Genomic DNA, 15,064 nt, shown 5'->3' on the forward strand with positions numbered 1-15,064 from the left:
TATACAAATAAATATACATATCACATACTCACAGTAGGTATATACAATATTTATTTTTTGGTTTTTGTTAAAAAAAATTCCATGGGGATTTTTTAAAAGTAATCAATTACTTATTTAAAAATTTATTTGGCGTTTCGGGGTTTTACACGTTTTTACACTTTTTTTCAAAAAGATGCTGATGATTGGTTTAAATTTCCTAACGACGAAATAACTTTTTAAATAAGTAATGTACTAGCATGGAAACTCCATGGAGGAAATGCTTTTTAAACAAAAACTAAAAAAGACAAATTAATCTTAAAAATTTCCATGTTATAAAAAAAAACACCTACAATGTTTATATGTGAGGAAATACACCCTCTTTTCTTAAGAAAAACCGAACAGGGACCCAACATTTGACCCGCCCTCCCGGTATCATCTTTATGCCAGGCCTCATGCCTACTCGCTCCCTGTAAGGCCTTTCGGTCATGTATGCACACTGAGCAACTTTTCTCTGCAAAGGGACACCTGCACGGTCTAGGACACACCTTTCAAAAGCAGGTGTCAAGCAGGTGTCGTAGTGTTAGACGGGCAGATCCTCAATGGAGTTAATCCTTTCATTTCGTTTCAGACTCTCGGGGGAGGGGGTCATCAGTAGTAATCAATGCAGTTCTACTGAGATGCGATTATATAGTACTTCTTTATGATTCTATTGCCCCAGTTCAGCATTGGGCTCATTCTTTAAATCTATGAACACGCTAAAAATGTATAAACAAGTAAAATAAACGCCTCATCAGAATAACTTGATGTGACATCATCTTCCTGGCGATAGTTTTCCCTGAGCGAAGGAACTGATAACAATTACATATGTTTTTTATTGGATTGGTCGGAGCTACAAGAGAAGAGGGAATAGTACTTAACAATTCATTGTGATATGGCTGCTCGCCGGCACAGATTATTATTATTAAAAATCCCTTGCACCTGCTGACCCTTGTTTAGCTGGCTATTCATGAAGAACCCAGGTGGGATTGTTAATACTGCCATTCCCTAATACTTTAATCAGGAATACCTGGATTTGTTTAATATTCATCGCCGGGGCACCTTCACAACTTGAGGTTCTTTAATAAGAGTGGCTTTTAGTAAGATTAACATTTTGTTTTAAGTGGGATTTTCTGAAGAACACGCCCAGGTTTTAACGATACTTTGAGAATCCAGAGCAAGGTTTGGGAGCGGGGTGCTTGGCCTTCTTAATTTGAAGATTTCAGCTTTACATTTTCTAATATTTAGCTCTAATATCAGCCATTCTTCGATATATTAAACTGTAACTCTGATAAGGCAGACTGAATCAATGTTTAATTTTCCTTTATGACTAGGCTTTGTGCATCGTCAAATGTTTTTCCATATATAACAAACAATAAATAATGAATATGTTTGGATATGAATTGTCGCATTTGTCTTACAGAGATGTACGTTTAGACCAGCATGTAAAGTTTTCCAAGGAAACGCTTTCTAAAGGCTTTAATTGTTTCAATTATATACTTGTTTTTGTGGTCTCTTCTGGGCTGTTTAAATCCAATGTTTGCTTAGATGGATAGTCAATCGTCGTCCCGTCCTTGTCCTGAAGACTACAGCGTTTTATCAGATTAGTTATTAAACTAACCACAATGGGACGGCAGAAGTAGGTTGAAAGAGATGATTGTTCTGGTCCAAGGTTTATTTGAAATAAAGCCTTGACGGTCTTACTAGCGAATACGGTATTTGGAATTTTTTTAATCACATATCGTATTAGTTGTATTAATATTTGGCCTTAGTGAATGATCAATTTCCTCACAAACAAATTCCAATTATGTAAAAATAAATTTAAATTTTCAAATGGAAACTTTTATAAAATAATACGACTTCCAAGGCTGACGGGGTTTTAAAATATTTAAATAAGTATATAAATAAAGGGATGAAAACAGAAGGAGAAAATTGTTTCCATAAAAAGACTTTTATCGTCTGTATCCAAACAAAAAAGACAGTATAATTATTTTTATTTGTGTGTGTGTGGTGATTAGTGACCGTTAATCGATATTTATTTAGAAATCGTGAGATGCGGTCTGGTGTGATGTAGGTTTCAGAAAAACATTTTCTTTATCGTGCCAACGTTTCGTTCTTTATTGAGATCATCTTCCGGGCTCAAAGTGTTTTGTCTTCTGTGTAATTGTGCCATTCTTGCGTGTCGTGTCGAGAGTGCCATTATTTTTATTGTTACTTCTTCGTGCCATCAGTTGTATTATATGATGGTATGAAATTCGATTTTCAATCATTAACAATAAATTGCAATACTTTCTGTTTATGGCAAAGTAAGTGGCGTAAAAGTTCATGCTTCCGTTGAAATGCTGCCCACGATCCCTTGCGCCTTAATCCCTAAACGGGCTGGTAAGGGACTGCTTCCCTCGTAGTTTGCTCCCGTCGTAACTAGCTTTCATGCAGCCGAGAGTAAATACGTGTGCTTCCCTGCTTCCGTGCATAAAATCAGAAGTGTTATCAAGACTTAGAAGTTATTTTCAGTTTAATTTTCTTTTAATTTAAAATCACGGGAGTGCAACTGCCAGCTGCCGACAGAAAGGTTCGGACGGAACCTAGCAGGTATCGTGGTAATCTAAGCCATCATATTATCCAGGGCCTTGGTTATGTTGAGGGTTTAGGTGCAGTATTGCTGGATTCCGAAAAGAAGATTATCATGGAGGACTGCACACCAGGTATTGGGGTTTTATTTAATTTTAGTTTATTTAATTATTTTTATTATTAGTTTCGCGACCACACCAACGCGCGACCTATTTAACGGCGCCAACACTTTCCAATATAAAAATAAATTTTTACAGCGATGTTTTGTTCAGACGATATCAGCAAACTACATAGCAGGTTATACAGGGTGAATTGCTACTCGTGCTACAAACTTCTCCAGTAGATTCTTCACCCTAAAATGAACAAAAAAGTTCATATTGTCCATGGTCCGATTCTCAACCATTTCAGAGTAATTTCGCTTTTTATCGATTTTGAAAGATATCACGTCCTGGCGTCGGAAAATCGTGATATCTTTTAATCTAAACATTTCTCTGAAAATCTAATAGCACCGTTGAAATTCCCGTTAATTTTTCAATAAGAAGATGACGGTGGCAAAATGTTTGGGCTAATTTTTTGTGTTTTATTTCAGCCAGAACTACAAAAAGAGTGGAAAATTGTGTAAATCGGAAAGTGTATAAAGTAATCCAGAGTTTCTAATTTTAGTCTCAGAAGGCAGCAAATTTGAGGAAAACTACCTGATTTAATAACGCTTCCAACGCACTCGTCATTTTCTTATTTAGTGGTTGTGAGACCAAGATGTTGATGACAAAAAGAGAAAAAATGGTGGTTCAAGGATTGCTAATGTTTGAGAGTGACTTGCTACTCGTGCTACAAACTTCACCAGTAGATTCTTGACCCTAAAATGAACAAAAAAGTTCATATTGACCATGGTCCGATTCTCAACCATTTCAGAGTAATTTCGCTTTTTATCGATTTTGAAAGATATCACGTCCTGGCGTCGGAAAATCGTGATATCTTTTAATCTAAACATTTCTCTTAAAATCTATAAGCACCGTTGAAATCCCCGTTAATTTTTCAATAAGAAGATGAAGGTGGCAAAACGTTTGGGTCTTTCTTCCTTGACCTTCTAGCTGTTTGTAAACTTCTTAAGCATTACATACTAAATGGGCATTAAATTAAATTAAAAAATTTCAATGGAATTATGATTTTGATTCTCTCTAAAAATTAACGGGGATTTCAACGGTGCTTATAGATTTTAAGAGAAATGTTTAGATTAAAAGATATCACGATTTTCCGACGCCAGGACGTGATATCTTTCAAAATCGATAAAAAGCGAAATTACTCTGAAATGGTTGAGAATCGGACCATGGACAATATGAACTTTTTTGTTCATTTTAGGGTGAAGAATCTACTGGAGAAGTTTGTAGCACGAGTAGCAATTCACCCTGTATATGGTTTAAACGTACAAAGGAGAGCTTAACGTACCACAATTTTTGGTGTAGAGTTTAGCTGTCTAGATAAATTTAACTTAACAAAGGCAGTACCGGCTGTAAATTTCCGTTTCATTCGATGACACTAATAAAATTTGGTAAATTCCTCTAAAACCTCAATGTACTTTACTTACAGATTGATGATGACAATAAAGATGAGGACACTAGGTTTGGTTTTTCCAAGCACTACAGCTTTGTAGCTTGTACTTTGTCTAGTTCGTTGGTTCAGTTTAAATGACTTTATTTTGTAAAGGTGATGATAGGTTAAATCTTTACTGAGCGTTCGAAGATATAGGTGACGGCTTCTTCCTCCTCGTTACATAACATACAAATTGAGTCGTGCTGGGTTTGAATATACCGATATTGTGTAGGAGATTTTTCAGATGCCAGGTATAGAGCATATCACCCCTTGAGTTTTATCCTGTCTTGCTGAAGCAATGTGTTGTCAGTTTTGTCGAGGGTTCTTTAACCACGACTTTACTGTGTCTGGCACCTTTAGCACCTTTTTTTCTTTTGTATTGTGTGCCCCATTCTAAGATGAAGGAGTTACTTCTGGTTATTCCAAGTTTGTCTGCTTGTTCACTACCCCTAATTACTTGGTGCCCTGGCACCCAAGATATTGTCTAGTTGTTATGCTTTACTAGGTTTTGGACGCATTTACCGGCTATTTTGAATGTGAAATTTTGACATGCTAATGCTTTTAGGGGCAGTAACTTCTTTTAAGAGTTTCTGTAATAAAAGTATTAACTATAATGCTTTTCAATTAATTAATCTTTAAGTAAGGCATTGGTTGAGATAAAAAAGTCAGTATCACAAGCGGTATTCGAACCCACGACCTTTGGCTAAATACGCCGCTGCTCTACCATTTGAGCTATCGTTCTTCGATCCACTCGGACACCATCTCCACCCAACTTTTTTTTTAAATTTTCCCTCCTTATTGCCATTTTTCAATTTAATTAACTATAATATAGTATACTATGTATAGTATAAGTAATATACTAACATGTACTTAAAGAACTTGTACGTGTAATTCAATTAGTGTATAGAATTAGTGATCAATTAATGGACTGAAAATTAATCAAAATATCTTGAACTGGTATTGGGTCAATTATATTCCTTACTAAAGATGACGTAAAGCTGAAACGCGTTTGTGTGACATCGAAACTCGTTAGTGTAGACGGACCCAGACACTCAGTGGCATTTCAACGTGTTCGCTCGCCGACCAATATCTATCAGCTTAATTATTTTAACAATTATACAATTATAATTATCTAAGGTCTTGGTTGAAATGAAAAAGCTAGTGACACGAGCAGGATTCGAACCCACAATCTTCGGCTCAATACGCCGCTAACCACTTGAGATATCGTGCCTTCGATTCTTGGTTTGAATCTTGCTCGTGTCACTAGCTTTTTCATTTCAACCAAGAACTTAGATAAAAATTATTATTAATTAAAATAATTAATACGGTCAATTATGACTATTAAAGACATATATGGATTAATTATTTTATTATTTACTATCATAAATGTGAAAGTGTCTGACAGACAGACTTGATGACCTGAGACGCCCCATGGTCTCATCTTTGAAGGCGGTCACCACTACTTTTCACAACTACACTAGCGTTCAATTGAATAGACATTAAATATAGTTCAGCATAATAGAATTTTGACTCAAATAATTTTAAAACAAATCATTTAAATCAAATCTTGCATCTCGAAAATACTGTATCTAAAATTTATGTAAAGACTATTTAAAAATTGTCTTTATTGTCTATTTGCTGCCTGATGTATTAATTTCAAATGTAGTGTTATTACTGTATGAGTGGATTAAAATATTTCTATATAGGTATCAGCTTTAGAAATCAATTATAAAAAATTCTGCGGTAGAGCGTCGTTACCTTGGGTTATTTCATTATTTAAACGCGTTTGGTTGGCTTATTTAATAATAGTACTTACGCTTAAATCATGATGATTTAAGGCGTATTTGCAGTTTATCCTTTTTTTTTTATTTGAATTGAAAATAGTGTTTACTATTTTCAACTGTGTGTTTAAAAATAGATAAAAGCATTAAAATGTTGTCGAAAGATGTATTTTAGAACGGTTGGTATTGTCAATGGATGTATCGGACCATACATAAAAAGTCGAAAAACTAGCCCTAATCCTAAACCAACAATAAAGCTGTTAATCGGAATAATTTGATTGAACATTGAAATTTCAGAACTTTTCCTAATCCGCACATCCAATATTGAAATGACTCAGAAGAAACAGATTGGGTAACCCACTTTCTTGGGCGCGGGTGATTTGAATACCACCACGCTGTCCAAATTCAAAGCCTTGCACCATTGAAGTTGAGAAACACGCCAAAGCCGATTGTGATACCAGATTTATGAAGGGACATTCAATAATGGTACTTTTAAAGGAAAAAACTGTATTGGATCAAGATCGGTAAATTATTCTACCAACTGAAATTATGGGTTCATTGAATGAATAATATTGACTTCTAGTAAAATGCATTTATATATTCATTTATTCATAGGCTGTACATGGTTATATGTTCGTATTATTTTTTTTTCATCCGGTCACGACACTGACAGGACCTAGAGGACACTTGTGACTTGCGGGACACAAGCAATCGTGCTTACAAAGTGGCCATCGCCGTTTAAACAGTACAGTGCTTAGGGCGTTGGATCGCGAGATCATTCGCGCATAAACAAGCGCTTGTGGCGAACACATGTTGAGCTTGGAAGGGCTACTTTATGATGGAACTTGGAGAAGTCGTTTTTCTGTGGTATTATTTTCTCTATCGCCGATAAAATCTATAAGTCCACGACAAATTTGGTCCATCCTATTTTAAGAGATAGATTCACAAATAGTACGTATTCTCTTCCAAAATTACTTGATATGAACCAAAAATTTTCAATTATTTTAGAACATCAATTAACTCTTGCCGATTTTTTGCATTGATTAAGGGCGCTATATCATAAAGTTGTCAGTGTGTGAGGGAATCCTTCCCGCCAAAAAAAAACTCGTCATGAAACATTGATAATGTTTAAAGAACGTGAGTACATCAACTTTTACAAATACATTGGAGAACAAGTTAAAAGTTCCAGACATTAGACAAGTTTAAAAAAAGCTCCAGAACTTCCGTATCATGCTGTGATGCTGAACCGCTCGAATCACTGGAATGTGAAGAACGTGATAGTTGATGAGATATAGTTATTTGTGATAGTTATGGCAGATCTGAGGGAGCTATAATAAAAATAATAATCGGTACACCCCACGTTCCACAATGCAGGTCTGTTTTCAATTTCATCGATCAAGAGATGGGTGTTAAGAAGTTACATTTCCGTCATGAAGATCGAAAAAAAAAGAACATTCTCTGATAAAATGCGCGTTGAACTGAACAGACCGAATAGATATTTACCCTTTTAATAAAATATTATTTTGAATTTTCCTATTTGACTGAATAATTTTTAACGTGGATTGCGGCTAAACCCGCCGAAGTATATATATTATAATTATACATTATAATTGGTCAAACCCTCTCAACAGTATATTTTGTATACTTTTTCCTTTCGATCAAAACGATGAGATAAAATAACTTATTAGCTAAGTAACTTAAATAAAAGCATGTATTTTGAACATACAAGATAGAAAATAAACAATTCATTAGCTTATCTTTCACTATATAACTTAAACTAAAGATTTTAATTACGGTTAACATGCTTACAATAATTTAATGAAATAGGTAAAAAACACTTTCAGTCATATATTTTTATTGTGCCGATAGAAAAGTAAACCCCGCAAAAAAAAAAAAAAAAAAAAAAAACTGAAATAATATCAGTGTTACAATATCAGTGTTATCAAATAATGTCAGTGTGAGCAATCTCCTATAAGAGACTCAAATGACAAATTTAGCATACATGAACATATTTACTTAACACAATATTTGTAGTTCTAAATATCCAATAAATGTAATAAAAAAAGTTTTAACAGTTTAAAGAAAACAATGATTTTGTACTTCAACAAAAGATAAATATCTAATATTTTTTAAACTACATGTTGGCAGCTAAAAACAAAATATCAAGAACTAAAATAAATATTTTCCCCCATAAAAGAGATAACCGTTTGATTTTATAAATCATAGATGGGATGAACCTTTAATTTTATTCCAATTAATTAATCTTTATGTAAGGTATTGGTTGAAATGAAAAAGTCAGTGTCACGAATGGGTTTCGAACCCACGACCTTCGGCTAAATAGCCGCTGCTCTACCACTTGAGCTATCGTGACTTCGATCCACTCGGAGACCAACTTCCCATCTCAACCATCGGACCACGATATACAATGGCTTTAATTTTATGATCTAACAAAATAGGAGGAGTAATTGGCATGCTATTTCTATCTCGACTCAGGCGGTGAAACGCGCGTAGTGAGGGGAATCTCGAATCGCGCGCGTTCACATGTGTACGCTTTACTGTGAACTTCAATATTTCTCGAACACGCGTTAGAAAACGCTTCATGAGTTTTTTTATAAGGCCGGTGGATCGAAAGGTTTGTACTGGAACTTTCGTAATCTGGAGGAACGTCCGGTATGCATTAGATCTTAGATGGCTTGAAAACCCACATTAGTATGTCCAAAGTGGTCGAAGTAAAGTTTAGTAAGTTTTTTAATCATGACAGATTTTAGATTTAGAACTCTTCATAGTTGTCTAAGTCAGAAGAAGTTCTTTTCTCTTAAGTCAATTTGTATCCAGGCATATTCCTAAGTATGTACCTTGAGTTGATGGCCATTATTCCTCGTTTGTCAGTTGTTATGTAAAGTATTCTGTTTGTAATTGTGTGCAGTTTTCTTTATTCAGTTTTATTTTTCATTTTGTGAATTATTTTCTGATAGCTGAAGATGTTCTTGGATAGGAGACAAATGGTTTTCGCATAGGTCTACATGCTAATTGTACCTCTTGTACCGTACTTATAGTACGCACGTGATTCCTAATTCATAGAGGATATATTCGTTGTCGCACTCTGAAGATTTTAAGCAGCGGTTTTAAGTTAATAGAATTCTAGAATAAAATAGTAAGTATCGTTTGAGTTTATAGAGGGGTTTATAGGGCGACTCAGAAAGCCTAGGAACGAAATCAAAGCAATACGGTTTGTTTTCAGATGGAGCGAACAACTCTGAATTTTTTCTGAACCATGGAATTATAAAAGACTGAAAATGCTTCTAAAAACACTTATTTACCATGAGCGTCTGACATATTTGGAAGCATTTTAAATTATTATTTTTCTTGTTTTACTAGTTTTTCAATAAACAAATATGCATTATATTGGTGATAATGCTGTGATATGATTATCCATAAATCTTGTTACGTGAATTATTTACCTCGCCCAGGGCGTTTGGGCGTGGTCAATTAACATTTGATCAATTGGCTAATTTACTCCTAACGTGCAACAGGTTAAAATCGGTGGTGAAACTGTAATAGTCGTGCCTTACCATTTAAGCCCAGTCGAAAGAAAGCAAAGGCAGAATTATCCTCACTGCAATGATCATCAGGTAACTCATGTGCGTCATAATTTATAGCAAATATAGGTTGTGTGATTTTGTTATTATGGCACTTTGAATAAGATTAAAGAGTTACATATTGATTAAAACATATTGATATATTAGTTTCATTTCAAAACGTGACTACGTGAGTTTAAACTCGGTCATTATTTGTTCAAGCTGAACTGAATAATAACCATATTCTTTGGTAAATGAAGTTCTAATAAAAGAACTAGTGGTCTGGAAAATTTTCTTCAGGATATAAGAACGAAAGAAGTTTAACATCACTCTGGAAGGCAGAGAAGAAAAATCTCATCAAACATTAAAAAAACATTCGACAGACTATTGGAGGACGAAAATATATTGCAAAAACCTTGTATCCACATTGGCTGAAAGAACTTTAATAGCTCAAACATCAAAATAATTGTATTGTCAGAAGTCTATCCACCATCGTAACGTAAGCCGAAACGTAACAAATCAACGACTTACTGTCAAAAAATGACCAAATATATCCAAATCTGATCGAAAAACAACTTACACTAAACAGTTAAGGGTTGGAATCATCTTGCATGACAACGCCCGACCTCATATTTCATACTGTGAACAAATTAAAAGATCTTGACTATGTAATCCTTGCCCCCCACTCTCTTAATCTGTTCCCTGAGGAAGTTCAGACTATGGGCTTTTTTCTGATCTTGGAACAACTTTGTCCTTTGATATATTGTTCCAAATTGATAGAAAATAATAACGTTGGGGGCGTCGGTGGCCGCAACGGTTTAAGCGTTGACACTGTAAGGTAAAGGTGCCGGGTTCAAATCCAGCGGCCTTAAATTCGGTTGATATGACCTCTGCTGTTGCGAACCCTCGTAAAAAAATGTTTTCCAGGTAGGACGTATTTCATTTTGAACCTACATCAACTTTGTTTATTTTTTAACCTGATATAACAATAATAAATTGCTGTACTTATCGCCATCTATTTATACAGTAATTAAACTACAACCATTTTTTGCTATTTAAATATCCAATTACTTAAAGCAGATTTAATGGGTTTTTATTGAAAAATTTTATTATAAAATAAAAAAGTCTTATTTTGTCAATTTCAAGAATGCACACTTTTCCTTACATGTCTATCTATGGAATAATTTAATTTTAACTAGTCCATTATCTATGAATATCGCATAAATCGGACTTAAAATGAAAATCCCACAACGTTTTCCATTATTTCTAATTAATATTTATACTTCTAATTGGTTAATTGTATTGCTTTTAGGCCCAAAAATCATTGAATTGGTCAACACAGCTTGAGACTGCTCTAGGCTGTTTGAAGCAAACCGTACAGTCCTTTTTACTATGTACAGATTCGTGGGGGATAAACCACACCAAACGTTCTTTTGCTTCAGTCTGCTTTAGGCACTATCAGCCATTGTTTGGCGCTGTTTCACGAAACCCGATGTGCTTCATACACTACCAAACAAAAGTAGCATATATTCTAAATTTCAAGAAACGACTGGCTGCTTGACAAGGTTGCGGACCCTACGATTCATTTTCTGCAGTCCCGAACAAAGCCAAAGGAACCAGAAAACATTGACTTTTGTTAAAGTTTAATTCCAGACATAGAAAATTGTCAAAGGCGAGCAAACGAAAATTTAAACAAACGACCGTTTTCAATTAATATATGTAGCCAGGTGGAAAAGCAAGAAATGTATGATGTAACCTTTTCAAATAGTCCAAAGAACAGCACCTGCTTATCAACAGCCATGCCGCCAATTAATTATGGCGCCAGTACATCAAAATATTTTCAGATATATATAATATTTTGTTGTAAAATCAGACCGACCCACGAAAGGAGTCTTCACTACCACGTTCACAAATGTCTAAATGCTTTGCCTGGAGTGTGGTTTACGTTCTTACAGTCATATTCATTCACGACGAACATTTTGTTTCGGTTTGTTTCAATCAAATTGTCTAGTCCGGTGTGTTTTGGGCCGAATGTCTGCGAAGTATTTTAGACCTGCTATTATCTTTGCTATGGTTGTTGTGGTTTTTCAACAGCTCTGATTTTCTATATATGTATATATCGTATGGTGGTTCGTTGTCTATTTTTTAATTTGCAATTTAGTCGTTTCAGATCATTTTGGTTTGCCTATCCTTGTTGGTCTGTCAGACGCGTTTCTGCATTTCGCTATCTGTCTGAGACCAAGCATACAGAATATAGGCAGATGATCGGTAACGATCGATACAGGTACAACAACAAACCACACAGAGATATCTCACGATTTTTAATGTCTAATTCAAGAAAATTCATACAGTAGTGTTTTTAAGGACGTTTGTAAGTATGTTGTTTACTTTGTTGTCTCTATGGCAATCTGTATTGCTATATGTCAAATTGTGTATTTTGCCTGTTTTATAGAACTGTTTCTCTTCAAAAATTTTTAAGAATCTTTGCCCATTTCTAGTCTGTCTTTTGATGTGTATTTGTTCTTTAAAATGAAGTTTTGGCTGTTGTGGTCTGCGAGTCGGTTAACTCAGTTGACAGCACACTTACTTAAACCGTACGTAAACAAACTAGAATATCGAATAGATGGATAACATAAAGGTTTTTTGCGTCATTTGTACTCTGTGGATATCTTGGTAGTAGTTTTTTACAGTATCTTTTGTAATAGCCACAGGATATATATAATACATAATCCATTATTTTTATGAATTTTGGCAAATTCGACGCACCAATTATTAGAGAATCAATAAAAATAAATTGTTTTGTCTTGTTTAAAATGATTGTTTATGATATTTTCATATTTTTAAATTATGTAAAATATTATGAAGGGAAAAATAATTGTTGCCCACGTGAATTCTTAAAGAACAACAAATAAGCGCATACAAATAAAGTAGTCATATTTAACTTTCTTCAGTTCGTTTTTAAGTTTCCTAATTTTTGATTTGTTCTGATTTGAGGTCGTTACGATGTAATGATTGATAGATAAATACGATTAGGACTTTATTATAGAAACCGTGACTACATTATATCGTTCTTTATCGATCCGTGCTTACCTCGAGGCTTTAGCCGGTTGAAGCTCGGCTTATCGATACATCTCAGCCGGGTGCATATCTAAAGGAGCTTTACGTTTACGTAAACTTGACACCTCTGTTGCAACTCAAGTTACCGATTCGGCTGTGTGGGTGAGACGGATATTAACTATAGGCTGATATTGACCTTTGAGAAAACACTACTTTCCACGAGGATAATTAGAGGTCGCATCAAGTGCACACCGTTATCCGAAAGGAAGGACGAGTCACGAATATTAAATTTGAAGTATTCAAGATATTGAACGTGCAAAATGCCAGTAATAACAATAATATATAATTTATTCAATCAAAACGTTAATAAGAATATGGAATAGAAAGGTAAATCAGAGCAGTGGCTAGGAAGTTTGTTATAGTTCCTATACAAAAAAATAAATCTTTAAACAACAAATAATACTTTTTGGGCTAATTTAATAAATTCACAGAAGTAGTTAAGCATTCTTTTGAATAGTCAGGCGCGTTTGACCATTTTGTCGTATTCAGTGACCAGTTAAGGTGAAGAAACAGGGAGACACCGAAACATACTTACATAAAGCTAGAAAAAGACACAAACTCACAAAGTGAGAGACCAAATTACCAGTTCATCACCCCGCCGACCTTAACGTGAAATAGCGCGTTAGTTGAATTTTGAGTAATTTACGGAAGAATTGGAATAAACGATTATTTATATATGGTCTGTTACCCACTCGAACGAGCAATTAGGAACAGAGGATGGGCGCACTGTGGCTATAAATGAGACGAAACTTTATAAATGATAGGCACTACAAAATAGTACTTCTTACTTAATATTGCAAAGAGGACGATTTTTGAAATTAAACATTCTAACTAACCATGACTTGAAGTTTAGGCTCGGAATATCTTTTTCAATCTAAACGAGGAAGTTGAAGTCATCTGATTAGGTTGCGGTGATACGGTACCTGTAATCAGCTATCAGCACCTTGTGTAAGAGAAAACGATAAAGTGAAGCCTCTTTCGTGTTAGATTTTATCTTTGTGTCGACCAGCTAGGGAGTAGAAAGAATCAAGGAAGTAGCAGCTGATAGGGAGAGAGTTGACCATCGTCTAAGCCAGAAGATTCACTTAGTGTTGATTTGTAGAGCAACCTTCCCAGGAAGCGTGTGGTCCGGTGAAGGGCAGAACCTTCAGTCATCATTTCAAATGAAGGTGGAGCGTGAAAGTCTTAAGAGGTTTCATGTTTGTTTCAATGCCAACCATATATACCAAAAAAAAATCAATTTACACCTTCAAATGTTAATAGAGGCGGAAATATATAGTATACGGCCAAAGCTTTTGACTTGGCATCGGCTTTACCGTGTACTTTAAAACAACACGAACGGTATTTTGATTATGTTGGTGTTTGAACCTTGATCCTTTTCTACTGAATGCTATGATTATTTGTTAACATAGATCAATGGTGTTAATTGTGATCGCCGCAAAGTGGTGGCAAGACACAAACGGTCGACAAGAAAAGAACGTCCTGGTTTACGCAAACTAGGATTCTATCATCGTGCCCGTTGCCATTTTTGCCGTTTCATGGTTCATTCGGCTCACGGACGGCTCTGTTAACGATCATTAATAATTTCATAAGTCCAACAAGGAAAGGCGCCCGATTGTGTGAAGGGAAGCCTTAAATTGTTCGCGTCGACTTTTTTTCCAGGTAACCTTTAGACCATCTATAGCGCAACGTAATAATACACACCTGGCAAACTCCCACCCCGAGTTAAATAAGCTGGTTTCGAAGCCATTTGGTACTAACGACAAGTCCTAACTTTCACCCTCGATGCAGAGTTTCCGAATTCAAATAAGATCACGTTCTACACCCCGAAATTTCAACATCTCCACCCATCCGTGATGTTTAATTGACACATTGACACATCCCAGTAGCATTGTAATAGAATGTCGAACAATTATTCAGAGAAAAGTTATTGGCAGTGTTATTCCAACCCTCTAGGGCGGAAGAAGTATAGATTTAAATCTAATAGCCATTTTGTCTGAAGACATTTTTCTTAATCCTTGTAAAGAAATGGAAAAAAATAGTTTTAATTGGTCACGAATTTCTTTTAATTCAGAATCAATAAATTAACACGTATCTTTTTTCTCATTTAGTTTGATTTGTAGGATAATTTTTTTCACAGAAACATACAGAGTGTTAAACAGAACTCGTCCCATAAAAGCATTTTTCACTCCCAATTGTGGATAGCCAACTACAGCCACATAAAAAAAAAAAAAAAAAAAAAAGGAATCTTGAGTAACTAAAAAATACAACGAATACCCAGAACCGGCATTGGGTCACCTATTGGGTCCGTCTTCACTCGCGGGTTTGTTGTATTACTCAAACGCGTTCGGCATTGTGCCAACTTCAGCGAGGAACCGTTCGGAACAGCCAAAACACGTTTGAGTAGTTCAA

The sequence above is a fragment of the Cimex lectularius genome, unplaced genomic scaffold, assembly GCF_000648675.2.
Source record: "Cimex lectularius strain Harlan isolate CLEC.00 unplaced genomic scaffold, Clec_2.1 scaffold13, whole genome shotgun sequence".
Lineage (NCBI taxonomy): Eukaryota > Metazoa > Arthropoda > Insecta > Hemiptera > Cimicidae > Cimex > Cimex lectularius.